Raw genomic sequence first — 14,214 nt, 5'->3', positions numbered from 1 at the left:
GTCTAATCCATAGTTTTTGAGGTAGTGACACTCACAATGCCCTTCAAGTCCAAGTTTAGCCCCAATTGGAAGGGGGGTGAGTAGGGATGGGAAGGGGGTAACATGTAAAAATAACCGAAAATGACAGATATTAATATCTAGTCAATAGTGACACTCCCAATGCCCTTTAAGTCCAAGTTCAGCCCTGATAGGAATGGGGTGAGAGGGAGTAACATGTAAAAATAAACAAAAACAACATATCGGTGTCTAATCCATAGTTTCAAGGTCACTGAGATTAATAGTAACACTCCTGGTGTCCTTTAAGTCCAAGTTCAGCACCAATAGGAACGGGGGTGGGAAGGGGGTGATATGTAAAAATAAACAAAAACGACAGATATTAGTGCCTAATCCATAGTTTTCGAGGTCACTGAGATGAATAGTGACATTCCTGAAGCCCCTTAAGTGCAAGTTCAGCCCCAATAGGAAGGGGGCAAGAAGGGTTGGGAAGGGAGTGACATGTAAAAATTACCGAAAACGGCAGATATTATTGTCTAATCCATAGTTTTCGAGGTTGCTAAGATGAATAATGACAATCCCGATGCCCTTCAAGTCCAAGTTCAGCTCTGATAGGAAGCGGGCGTGGGAAGGGGGATGATGTAAAAATAACCAAAAACAACAGATATTAGTGTCTAATTCATAGTTTTTCAGGTCGCTGAGATTAATAGTGATACTTCTGGTGCCCTTAAGTCCAACTTCAGCCCCGATAGAAAAGGGCATCAGAAGTATCACTATCCATCTCAGCGATCTCAAAAACTAAGAATTAGACCCTAATACCTGTTGTTTTGGTTATTTTTACATGGCATCCCCTTCCCATCAGAGCTGAACTTGGACTTGAAGGGCATTGGGAGTGTCACTATTCATCTTAGCAACCTCGTAAACCATGGATTAGATACTAATGTCTGTCGTTTTCAGTAATTTTTACATGTCACCCCCCTTCCCAACCCCCTTCCTATTGGGGTGAGAAGGGGTGAAAAATAAATAACTATGAAGGACCATAGTTCAAATTAAAACGAAAACTTTATCTGTGACTGACTGGGTTACTCTGTAACCAAACCTGTTAGGCCAAAGGATTTGTTTTTGTTTTTTTTATCTCATGGAAAATAAAAGTGCAGTCGTGTACTTCTTAATAATGAAATTGCTCTTTGAAGTAACATCAGATATTATAGTAACCTTGTTTTTAAAGGATTTGAGAATCTTTGAACCTGATGTCCTTCCTGTTTAGCATCTTAATCATCTTCGAAGACAATTCTTTTTCTAGAATAGATTTCGTTAAACAAAAAAAAAAATTCCATTATATACTCTTTATCAAGAAGCATTCCCCGCAAGCTGAATCACAATAACTCTTGCAAGATATTACAAAAGATCTTAAATAATAAAAGATATTGGTATAAAGGTAATGAGCAAATTTTAATAAAATAGAAAAGGCAACAAACTCGTTTCAAATTGGTAAAAAACCTTAAATGCAAAATATGGTAAGAACACATTAACAATATATGGCATGGAAATGAATTAGCATAATTTCCATTTTACTTATTGTCAATATTTTCTTACAATCTTATGTAAAAATGTTCTCGGTTTTATATAATTTTGTTTCCTTATTTCTATCATTTCAATATGTTTCTTATCTTTTTTATAAAGTCTTTTATACTTTTAATATGTTTTTTGTTGACCAACTTCTGAGGGTCCGATGGAAATGAGTCACCGTTTGACCAAAGGTCATCAGACAGTCGGTCCCTTTGTGAAAAGTGGGCTAAGTAAGTATACCTTAGTTTAACCAGACCACTGAGCTGATTAACAGCTCTCCTAGGGCTGGCCCGAAGTGGGCTAAGGGAGGGAGTTATTATTATTAGACAGGCTGTGGAAACCGCTACAGCATCCGAGAGAATGACCTTCAGATTTTTGGGTTATTATCATTAGACAGGTTGTGGAAACCTCTACAGCATTCGAGAGAATGACCTTCAGCAGATTTTGGAAAATACAACTGACCACCTTTCAAATGACGTCAACGGAGCAAGTAAGCAACCATGATTGCAGGGGAGAACAAATCATCCATTAGCAAAGACGCAGCTCTTCAGCTTTATAAACATTCCGTGACTCCTGGGAAAAGGCAGAGGGGAATTATATCTTTGCTAAACTGTCAGCAAAGGAAAAATGACTGAGTTCACCTTTCCTCACTTTGGCTTAAATGAAGTAGCTGACTATTTCACAGTTTTATTCATCAACTACCGCACTCTACGCTTGGCTTTCATTAGCAAGCAGTTTATTCGACGTGAGCGAAGTAAGATACTTCCCTGGAAATACCCAAACACGAATGTTTTTCTTTTTCTTAAATGTTTCTGTGTCGATGGTAAAATGAATTTTTTTTAATGTTTCTATGTCGATGGTAAAATAAAAATGGAATAAAGCTGTACAATACTTCGCCGTTTTTTTTATAGTAATCAAGAAAACATCTACTTTAAAGGGGCTGATTAAACCATATCCCAATATTGCAACGCACGTCGAAAGGGAACGATAACGAGAGGCGTGAATAGTGAGGAAGAAGAAAAACGGCATAACTAGTCCTAACGTTAGGCCTTCATATCCTACGTTACTTATTTATGAAATGTACTACGAAAGACAAATAAGGAATATGTATGGAATAAATCATTTTAGTGAATGATGTCCTTGCTTTACTTAGTATACTGTTGAATTACTAAGTCAGTGGGAATAATTGTCATCATTTATTCCCGCCATGCATGAAGACAATCATCCCGGTCATCGCACTCACTGTTACCACCACATATTTATTCTCTGAGGACTCAAATCCATTCCAATTTCTCTTTTAGCTTTCAAAAGTCCTTTACGCTGCCTTCTGTCGCTGCTACTTCGAACCAGATAGATAAAGTCGAGAAGAAAACTCTCGATTCTTCAGCGGTTTTCCTACTTGGGGTTAGGTCCATGAGAACAGCCTTTTTGTCAGGACGTGGCTCTTACAGCAGACAAGACGAGTTAACGATGCCATTAGTATGAGCTGAATGACCAACTTCAGGGAAAAAGCCCGAATTCGTCATTCAGTGTGGAATAATCAGTGACTTCCAACATCGGCATTCCATTCCACATCCAAGGCAGATTGTCTGTCTAATCGCAAAGAACTGTTTCTGTTATCAGTGTCAAGTCCGATTTGATGACTATATATATGGCCACCCAGAAACCGAATTTATACCACCCGATTTTTTTGACGGTTTTCAGAACAGGCATTCTACCAAAAACACTCGTCTTTTTTTTTATTAGCATTCCGGGAAAAAGATCCTCGCTTTGGAAACTTTTTTATTTAAAACTGATAACTGGAGGCTAATGCTATGCAAATGAGTGCGTGAAGGCTTTTTCTTATGTACAAAAAGATATGAGATTAATGACAATTCTGTCAACAACATCGGTGATTCAATTACATTCAACTCTTCAGCAATTCGCAATAAAAGTTCGAATAAGGAAAAACAAAAGAAAACAGTCATCAGGGTGTTCATTCACGGAAGAAATACTTTTCAAGTAATTACCTGTCGTTTTCATTATGTAAACTATTATCAGACGAATTTATTTTTCGTCTTCACTTTCTGTACACCAGAGAATCAAGATGAATATTATTTCAAGTGATAGTCATCAGACAAAGGCAATACAATATATTCATATATAATGACAGTAACGCTAAAACAACAGTAATTAAAAAAATAATCAGTAACTAAAGTTAATGTTAGTTAATGTTTCACGGTCATCACAATCAAAATCACTGTTCTTTTTATCAATGGAGGAAGTAATCCGCTTGGGAATGAGTAACGGTAACATAAAAAAAAAAAATCAGGGTGTTCCTTAGGCTCTACAGTTAGAGGTGGTATATCCAAAACTACTAAACTTTAGTAGGAACCATTGTGATACATGAACTTGATGAAAATAAATATATTTATAATTAAAATAAGGCCAAAGCTTGTTACCAAATACTTCGCAAAAATACACAGCGATATAAATGGGGAGAGTCAGGCCAGCATTAGTGCAACACGTTCTTGGTATAACTAGAAAGTTTTCGATTCAGGTACACCTATCATGGCTAAATAAGAAATAAAATAGAGTAAAGCAATAATGACGCAAGGAATATATAATGAATTCTTAATAGCTCTGACGCTAAAATGGGGAACGGGAGAGGAGATAGAATGAGTTAAATGTCGCCTTCCGCCCCCCACAAAAAAAAAAAACGTAGTTGGCATAAAAAAAATAACGTAAAGGCAAAACGAGAAAAATAAGAGAGAGAGCAAGAGAGAGAGAGAGAGAGAGAGAGAGAGAGAGAGAGAGAGAGACTACTTTGTGAATAAAAAGATCTGTAATGAGATGTTAAAAACATTTTTCAGTATGTCCTTCTGGCATAGGCTAACTTTTTTCTAGATCCTGTTGCTAAGAAATAAACAAAAAATTTGCAGAAAAGGAGAAAACACTATAATTTACATTTCTTGGTTCAAAGTTAGTTACTCACTTATTTCGACAGAACAGGAAAAGAATCTTCCATTCCAAGCCATTACCAGCAGTATATTAATTGTATAAAACCTCCAGACAAGAAATGTACTCTCTCTCTCTCTCTCTCTCTCTCTCTCTCTCTCTCTCTCTCTCTCTCTCTCTCTCTAGCAATAAAACTTGAAAAAGCGATTCCTGCACCCTGTCCTGTGAGAGCATTTCCCTGGACGATTTTCCATCTCCAAACTTCCAATCAAAACAACACCCCGCCCCCCCACCCCCACAACCATCATTACATCAATCGGAGATGATCTCAAGTAGCGATTCCTGGGTACGAACATGAGTGGACGAGTGGGAATATGTAGAGAATGCATGTAAAGAGAAGTAACTCGGAATGATTAAGGAGATGGTTATATGTCTACCCATCAGCACTTTTTCCTATCCGCCCTCAAATCTTAAAAATTACTGAGGCTAGAGGGCTGCAAATTGGTATGTTGATCATCCACCCTCCAGTCATCTAACATACCAAGTTGCAACCCTCTAGTCTCAGTAGCTTTTATTTTATTTAAGGTTTAAGTTAGTCATAACCGTGCTTCTGGCAACTTAACAACATAGGCCACCACGTCCGGCTGAGAGTTTCATTGGCCGCTCATACAGCATTACACCGAGACCGCCGAAAGATCGATCTATTTTCGGTGGCCTTGATTATGAGCTGGACAAAAAACTCGATTGCGCCGAAGAAACTTCGGCGCATTTCTTACTTGTTCTTTTATTCGATTTATATCGTTCTCTTCCTCCTTCCTATTTTGTCATTAGCTCCGCAACCTCTCTCTCTCTCTCTCTCTCTCTCTCTCTCTCTCTCTCTCTCTCTCTCTCTCTCTCTCTCTCTCCACTACTTGCTAATCAACATAACCATTACCCTTCGAGACTGCTATCACTTTCTCTCCCTCCTTCTAATTATCATAATCATCATTCTTCGAGATTACTATTTCTCCTCTCTCTCTCTCTCTCTCTCTCTCTCTCTCTCTCTCTCTCTCTCTCTCTCTCCACTCTCCTTTGGCTTACCTCTAATCATCACAGCCACTACCCTTCGAGACTGCTATTACTTTCTCTCCCTCCTCCTTCTAATTATCATAATCATCATCCTTCCAGATTGTTATTTCTCCCTCTCCTCAAGATTTCCCTAACACTCATCTCCTGCTTAAATGCCTCAATGTCCTCAACCACGTCTCCTTTGGCCTGATTCTCTACCTATTCAACCTAGGGCAACCCACCCTGGTGTATCTAAATACTATTCCCTGTCTTCAGAAACATGCTATTAGCCACTTCCAGCTTGAGAACCTAATTACTCATCAACCTTTTTAACACCCGTTACTTCTCTAATTCTGTTATTTGATCTCCTATCCCTCCAATTAATTCCTAATATTCTTCTGAGCACCTTATTTCAAATGCTAAGAATTTATTATCCAAAGTCACTGTAATGTACCATGACTCATGCCCATAAATCAAAAAACTTCTAACCATTACCTTATAAATTTTGATTTTTGTATGCACAGAAAAGCTGCTATTATTCCAAATATTTTTAAGCATTCCCATTGCCTGATAAGACTTTTTTAATCTTTCCATAAATTCTGTGCTCAGAGAACCACCCTTATCTAAATAAGTACCTGAATATTTAAATTTGTCCACTTGCTTTATAACCATGCCTTCAATTAGACAATCCTGTGCATTTTCAATATTCATATTCATGATTTGTTCTTTTTTACTAATTGACTGATTTGAAATTTTCCACTGTTAATAAACAAACCAACCTTTCGACCTTCACTCACTAGACAATTCAACACTCTCTGCATCTTTTCTGGTCCCTTACAGATCAAAACTATATCATCAGCATAATCTAAGTCAAGAAGTTTCCCATTTTCTCCCCAGCATACCTGCATCCATTTCTCTTTACCCCCTTCTCATAACGCAATCTATGACCAACACAAACAACAGAGAAGATAGAATGTCACCCTGAATCACATCAGACTTAACTTCAAATGGATCACTCAAACACCCGTCAACCATCACTTTACAAGATGTGCCCTCATGCATGTTCGTAATAACCCTCACAAACTTTTCCGGTATTCCACAATGCCTCATGATTTTTCCCACAGTCCGTCTCGAAATACTATCAAAGACCTTTTCAAAATCAACAAAGCAAAGACTTAACGGAATTATTTCATTAGCTTAATGCATTAAATGCCTAACTATGAAGATCTGATCACTGCAACCCCACCCCTTTCTAAAACCAGCATGTTCATCCCTCAGAGTGCCATCAACCACTGGCTCCAACTTATTCAACAATGCTCTACAGAAAATTTTCAAGGCTACAGGTGACAAAATGATTCCCTTCCAGTTACCACACCTACTCAGATCTTTCTTTGGAACTTTAATGATCACACCATTCTTCCAACCTGATAGTATTATCCCCATCACCTGTACCTCATTGAATAATATTTTCAAAACACATACTAATCTATTCTCCTCCACTTTAAACATTTCCAGGAATAAACCATCCTCTCCTGGTGCCTTATAATTCTTTAACTATATAATTCTTTAATTATTTTATTGCCTTAATTACTTCTAGCCTGATCTCACCTTCACCAATATTTAAATCTTCCTGGGGGAACTGGCCTATTAAGAACTGTCTCAAAGCACTCTTTCCAAATAAAACCTGGAGCAGCTTTCCTGAGCCTGTATGTTAGGCTAGACCACTTAGGTTTAGGTTACATACTGTTTAAGACTGATGAGGTCACACCAATGTATTGGTTCACAGTTAAACTGGATAGATGTGGAGGAGGATAAAGATTTTAAAAAATCGTCCCCTACATTAGGTTAAGCAAGTGAGGACATTTGCATAAATACTCCCACATATATCCAAATATTTTCTTTTACCTGCATTATTTGTGAGCTCCTTTGCATCACATTGTGTTGTAAGCAAGGATGATGATGCTGATGATTTATAACAGATTTGTACTTTCTTTTAATTATGCATAAATGCATGTCAAAAATAATGTAAGGTGAAAATTTACAAGCTTACTCTGCTGATATCTCAAAGTGTACAATAGTACAGTATCACACCCAGATGTTCACGAATATTCCCATCGTTTAATGAAAAATGTAAGACCTGAAAGTTTTTAAAATCAGCTGAGGCTGATAGCAGTCTTCATATTTTCTATACAACAACACAAGCACACCCACAAACACAAATAGTTCAAGTCACTGCCTGTGCCAGCTTACAAAAGTAGTAGTTTATATTATTTATTATATATAAGAAATATAAAAGTACCAGTGGGCTATATAAACCAGCCGAAATATTATAATTGGGATAATATGGGCATAGTTTGATATCTTCATGCACAATTATAGCTAGCCTAATCACAAGGAAAACATATACAACTTCCATCATAAAGCATTAAGAATTACTGATACAAGTACTAAAAATGTGAAAATATAGATTGCTATGTCAGGGAATATTCAGGCGCGAGTAAACTGATGAACCCCAACCCTTCTTACCTCACCTAATCTAGGGATGACATTTACTGACTAGCCTAGCTCTCAATCTTTTGGTATAAGTAGGACCAATAAAATGGTGTGCCCTTCCCAGCCTTGAACATAACACTTAACCTTGGCAAGAGCAGCTCTTGTCAGCCTAGGCCAGTATAATTAAGTATACTACTCAAGGTTCTCAAGAGCTGCTTTTTTTTTTTTTTGTATTTTCCTAGAATGATACTCCGTTGGATTTGTTATAAGCTTCTTAAGAGTTATAATAACATTAATTTTTATTTTATAGGATATTAGTTTTAAACTCATACAGTTCAAATTCGGGCCCATTACTTAGTCATTCTAATGGAAAAGAAATTTAATTTGTGACTATTCTTTCAACACTCACCATCTGGCGAAGGTAAACTTCGGTCCCCCTATAGGCATTAAGATTTTTGTTATTTTGTAGTTTTATCATGCTCACTTACTTAATTCTTACATTCATAGTTTCACTATTGTTACTAAATATACGCAACGAGTATTTAAGTAGTAAAAAAAATAAGAAAATACACGGGCGTATGATCGCATATGAAGCACATTGTTTACAAGAACGCTTACTGCATTCAGGAACTTGTCATTCGCTCAGCCTGCTTCAGTTGTCATTTGGTGACTCAATAATTTCTTGAAACGCATATCTCAGTCATTTAATTTAATTTAATTTGACTCTTTAGTTTTACTTTATTTGATTTTTATAAGTGACACAAGTTTTCGAAAACTTTTTTCAAATTATATCAAAGTCATCAGTAAACAGTATATTTGGTAACGCACCCAACGTCGGTCTTGTCGGAACTGTGAAGCCGTTCTTGTTATTGTTGTAGATCTAGCTGGCCTCATGCCAAAAATGATGTTTGACCACGTTCCAGAGAATTTCATCATGCCACATTTGGCATAAGCATTTGGGCATGCTAACACTTGAGCCAGGGGAAGTGGGGGAAGAGAGTCGAGAGAGAATGGGAGATTTAAAAAGTACGAGAGGGAACGGATAGGAAATGTCCGTTTCCAGAAAAAAGGAAAAGCAATACGTAACTAAAAATAGAAGGCAGCTGGATGAATTAATAAGTTCAGAACGAAATGGAGGAAGAAGACGAGAAAAGAAGGCGCGCAAGGTTAATAGGATGCAGATAATAAAGGAAAGCAAAAGAATAGGAAGACTTCATTAATATATCGAAAGTGAGGCAACGAAGAAGATACAGATCAAGAAAAAACACTTGAGTTAATATGGAATGTTGCAATCACGAAATTTCTTGTTATAGACAAAGACAAAAAGGGAGAAACAGAGAGAGAGATAAACAAAAATAACGGAAGATGCGTTTCTACCGTTTATGTGCAACAGCAGAACGGCCCTGATGAGTTAGTATAATCGATTGAAATGTTCATTAAAAATTAGTTTTATATGTAGATAATTTGGATTCCATATCCCGTTTGCTTCTCGAGTTCGGGGAGGCGGTGGTGTTGGACGGTATCACTAGAAGTGTAGACAGCCTTCCATGGTGGGAATATCGTAACAGGTAGCTAAATTATCGGCCATGAAATACCCTTACGAGAGTACAACATAGACGATGCCAAGAAAACATCACAAACGGAAAATAAAGGGTTTGACAGATGCAGACCCAAAGCTAAATGAGGAACGTTAAGTTAAAGGGAGGCGGAAGCTGTTGGGTTGAAATGGGCCTCATTAAATGGTCTGGTAAATGGGGAGCGAAGGTTTAGTGAGGACGGATAATGGGGTGGAAGTAAATGGCGAAGGAATTCAATGGAGCTAAATAGGAATAAAAAATGACGCAATGGCGGAACATTCTAAAGATATTGGTTGAGCTTGGGACAAATGCAAGAATAATTTTGCAACTGGAATATTTCAGATTTGTTATGACCTGTCAAGAAGTTTAGTGGCATTATGGTACCCAAAATGGAGATGAAGCAAGTTTGGGATATGAGAGAGAAACCTTATAAATATGAATGAATTAAAGATACAAAAATGACCAAATTTACAAAGTAACGTGAAAATATATGCGTAAGCATATGCGCACTCATAAAATTGCCGTAGTTTCATTTCAGAGTTAAATAACGACAATGATACTTTACATTCCCATCTTCCTTATTCTCCGACGTTCGTACTAATCACTCTTACTAATTAATCAATCTAGAAGGAATATTTACTTGTTAGGTAAATGCAGAACTTTATCCGAGTGCCCAGTGCTCGTGGTCTTAGTGATCCGAAAATACCTTCGACCAGTAGCCTATCGAGTGTGACACATGATAATAGTTCATACAACGAAACACGAGTACGCACACACACACACACACACACACACACATTATATATATATATATATATATATATATATATATATATATATATATATATATATATATATATATATATATATAAACTGGTGATCAAAATTGGAACTAGTTAGTGAAGCGGACGAACAGAGCGTTAGTAGTCTCGGCGTGGCGGATTGTCCCTTGTAACTCCAACCTTCCTGAAGCTACGAAGTGTAACGGTGACATTTTGACCTAAATATGACTGACTGGTGTGAATTTCGATTGCTCAACCCGTCTTGAATCCCGGGACTTGAAGTTTTCCTTTATATATGTAAGTGGTTTATATATTTGATAGCTTTTAACTGGCATCTTACTGACTGGAGATGTCATGTCATGTCTACAGCTTTAGGGTAACCGTGTCAGGCCTATGGTTTCTGGAATCAGCGTCCACTTATTCATTCCAGTGATTTTATCGTTATTAAGATAAATGGGGAGCCGAAAGGTTTGATTTTGAAAGAATACAAGTTGAAGCTCACTGCTTGGGTGCAATAAGAGACCTGCGTGCACCGTCATTGTCGAAGGTGCAGTATATTGTGGTACTATGTAACACCTTGAATGGATTAGTTGAGGTGGCTGAATGGGAAATTCGTAAGGGGAACTTGTTAGTCTTTCTTTTTATTTCCTGTTTTGATGGAGGCTATCGTATATTTTGAGAAGCTAGGCCCACTTGATCTGATACGAAACGATAATGTAAGAAATATGATTTGTTGACAATCGTGTTCTTTCTTTTCCAAGTTGACTACGTACTGACCTCAAGTTTAATGCATTTAAATTTAAATTTACTTTGTGGACCCGGATGTTGTATTTTCATCACACTTTATATGCAGCTTTTGCAAATATATGCTTTCCTCATTTTTGTAGTTTTATGGAATATGTGTATATGCCTAGGGTTTTAGTGTGTGTGTGTGCGTGTTGGCTTTGTCTAACTATTGTAGGTGAGGTGACTGACGAATACGAGCTTTGTGTGATTTCATTATTATTGTTATTATAAAATCTTATTATATTGCCCCTTTCACGTCTACCTACAGCTGTCTGAGAAACCTGTGATCGCACCCACTGAGCAAGGCACGAAAGTCTGGACTCGGGCAACCGAAGCGCTTTCCTGCCTGGCGCCTGACTAGTACTTTGATGAGTTTGATCACTTCGCTGGTGCGAGGGAAGGAAGAAGAATGTCTCCTTACGGCGCCGTATTGTTCAGGTGATTCTCAAAATTATAAGTAAATCATAATGATTTACTTATAATTAAGTTAGAATATGTGTAGGTTTTAGATGAACTTTTTTTATCAGGTATAAAGTGTGTAGCTTCGTTGGTGCATAAAGAGAAATGAGCATAATTAATATAATGTCTTTCTCTGACAGGTGAATTGAATAATTCACTGCCTATCAACAGTTCACTCATGAAAAGCGTTAAGGAATCCAGGTTAAATCTTACTTCCTTACCATCGAACAGTCCTACCGCTGTCGCATTCGTCAACTTATCTCGACAAAGCTGTGAAAATTCGCAAAGACGTAATACATACTTAAGGCACCTGCGATATTCAGGTAAGAAAACTACATATTCAGTAACTAGTCCATAAGAATTTTCAATGTTCTAGGTTCCCCCCTTTGATTTGTGGAAGTGTCAGGTTTTATCATATTTAGTAATCGATTTACAGTGGCTTTTAGGGCTGTCTGCCCGCAGTATGAAAGAATTCAATTAATGGCGTTCCATGCAATCTATGTAGAGGGAATACATTATATATATATATATATATATATATATATATATATATAATATATATATATATATATATATATATATATATATATATATATATATATATATATATATATATATATATATATATATATATATATTATATATATATATATTTACAATGCTAGTTTTCTTGCAGCACATTACTTAAAAGTATTATATATATATATATATATATATATATATATATATATATATATATATATATATATATATATATATATATATATATATATGTGTGTGTGTGTGTGTGTGTGTGTGTGTGTGTGTGTGTGTGTGTGTGTGTGTGTATTGTTTGAATTACAGACCCATGTAAAGAGGCCTGGCGCAGGAATTCTTTAATGAAGATTTTATAATTATGTAAGGCTAAACCTTCCTCCCGTTTAGAAATAAATACACATCAACTAGAAAATTAATATACTCTTGGAATTCGAGTGGGATTTTGTTTGAGAAATCAAAACAAAGTAAGGCCAAAGAATTCCAGTAGACTGTATATCATTTTATGTTTTTTAAAAAATGAGGGGTTGGGATGTGAAGAGGGAAACGAAGGAGGAGAATGCAGGTGGGAATGAGGAGAAGAGGGTGAAGATTCCTTGTTTCATATTCGGGGAATCTGTGAATGCTGCAATGTGATCCGGGTATTGACATACCGAGGGTAGAAGTTTTGTCTTCTGCAAGATTGGTATGATAGGATTCAATTTACTGCTTTGTTTTGTTTGCTTCAAATGCAAATAATGCATATCGCTACACGAAGGTTCAATATAAATTAAGAAATTTTAGCACAGGACGTCTGATTATCGAATTATTCTAGGCATGAAAAAAATATATCCCCAAGGCCTACCGTCACGGCCTCAAGCCTAAAATACATCGTACTGGTCTAAAATACATCGTACTGGTCTACCATTAATAAGATTTCATTACCTGAACATCCTTTACAAAAGCATAGCTCTGGTATGAGTGACCATTTAACTATAATCATGTTTCATGATTTAAAACGAAAAACGACTAAAAATATCGTACCCTGATAGGGGAAAGCTTTATTTCGACTCTGGAAGAAAGATATCGGAATTGCACAAGTTTGTGGGAATGTCTAACAGTTCTAACTACTGTTGTCCAACTTTTGGGAGAAGTTCTGTCTCCAGAAATTTGAACCACAAGGTCTAGATTTCAAGGTTCTTTCTTTTTATCACTCAGTAAAACGTTATCCATTTCGTCACCATGGTGGGGGTTGGTTCACTTACCCCTTAGAACTTCATTTGATTTCTACAAGAATTTCTGTAGAAACCGACATAAACTCCTACACTTCCTGGTGTCTGAATTCGATTGTCGAGGACTTTGGACCAAAAGCGTTTTCTTTTCATTTTTCATTTTAAGACAATTGGTTGCCTGACAGTGAACGTACCCAAAAACTCTGGGAATGCCGGAATTTTGGAATTCCACGCCCGTTTCTCTACAAATTTATCCCTTCCGGTACCGTCACCTGATGATTTTTATCTGTCAAATTTCATCAAAACCTGTCAACCCTTTCTGTACTGTATAGGCGCATATTCAAACGGGTGAAGAAGTAACCTCGGTGGCAGATGTAATTAGACGCATAACTCGCATAATAGTTCACAGGACAGAAAATAACATATATAAAGATTAAATACATAAGTTCATATTTAATCATAAAGTCAAATAGACAAATAGTAATCAATTAAGATAATTTAGAACTCAAGCCGTGTCGGCTGCCATTCACACGGAGATAATTTCCTGCCTTATTTGCTGGGAGACTCCCAAAGGCGTCCATTGACCCTTCCGCGGCTGTTGAATTGGCTAATGCATTCAATGAACCTGTTCGCTTAATTTCCTGCGGTGTTCAAGCCGATAGGGTCGGCATAGGGATACCAATGCAAGTAGTAAACGACTGAAAAGTAAACACTGAAATCAGTATTCATGAACAGACTCGCGGCGACAAATAAGAATGAAGACAATGAACTAGTCAGCAGTTAAAATTTAAGTATGTGTACACACACACACACATTATATATATA

The 14,214-nt window shown here is 36.9% G+C and overlaps 1 long non-coding RNA gene across 1 annotated transcript; it reads left to right on the top strand.

Annotated features, from left to right (window-relative positions):
- Positions 1-10,575: 10,575 nt before the first annotated feature.
- On the top strand, positions 10,576-11,961 carry LOC136851744 (uncharacterized). Its single transcript, XR_010856958.1, has 3 exons — positions 10,576-10,696; positions 11,454-11,623; positions 11,785-11,961. It is a non-coding gene; the product is annotated as an uncharacterized lncRNA (long non-coding RNA).
- Positions 11,962-14,214: the final 2,253 nt, after the last annotated feature.

Source organism: Macrobrachium rosenbergii, chromosome 24 (genome assembly GCF_040412425.1).
Source record: "Macrobrachium rosenbergii isolate ZJJX-2024 chromosome 24, ASM4041242v1, whole genome shotgun sequence".
NCBI lineage: Eukaryota > Metazoa > Arthropoda > Malacostraca > Decapoda > Palaemonidae > Macrobrachium > Macrobrachium rosenbergii.
The sequence above is the reverse complement of the archived record's forward strand: the minus strand, read 5'-3'. Positions and strand labels throughout refer to the sequence as shown.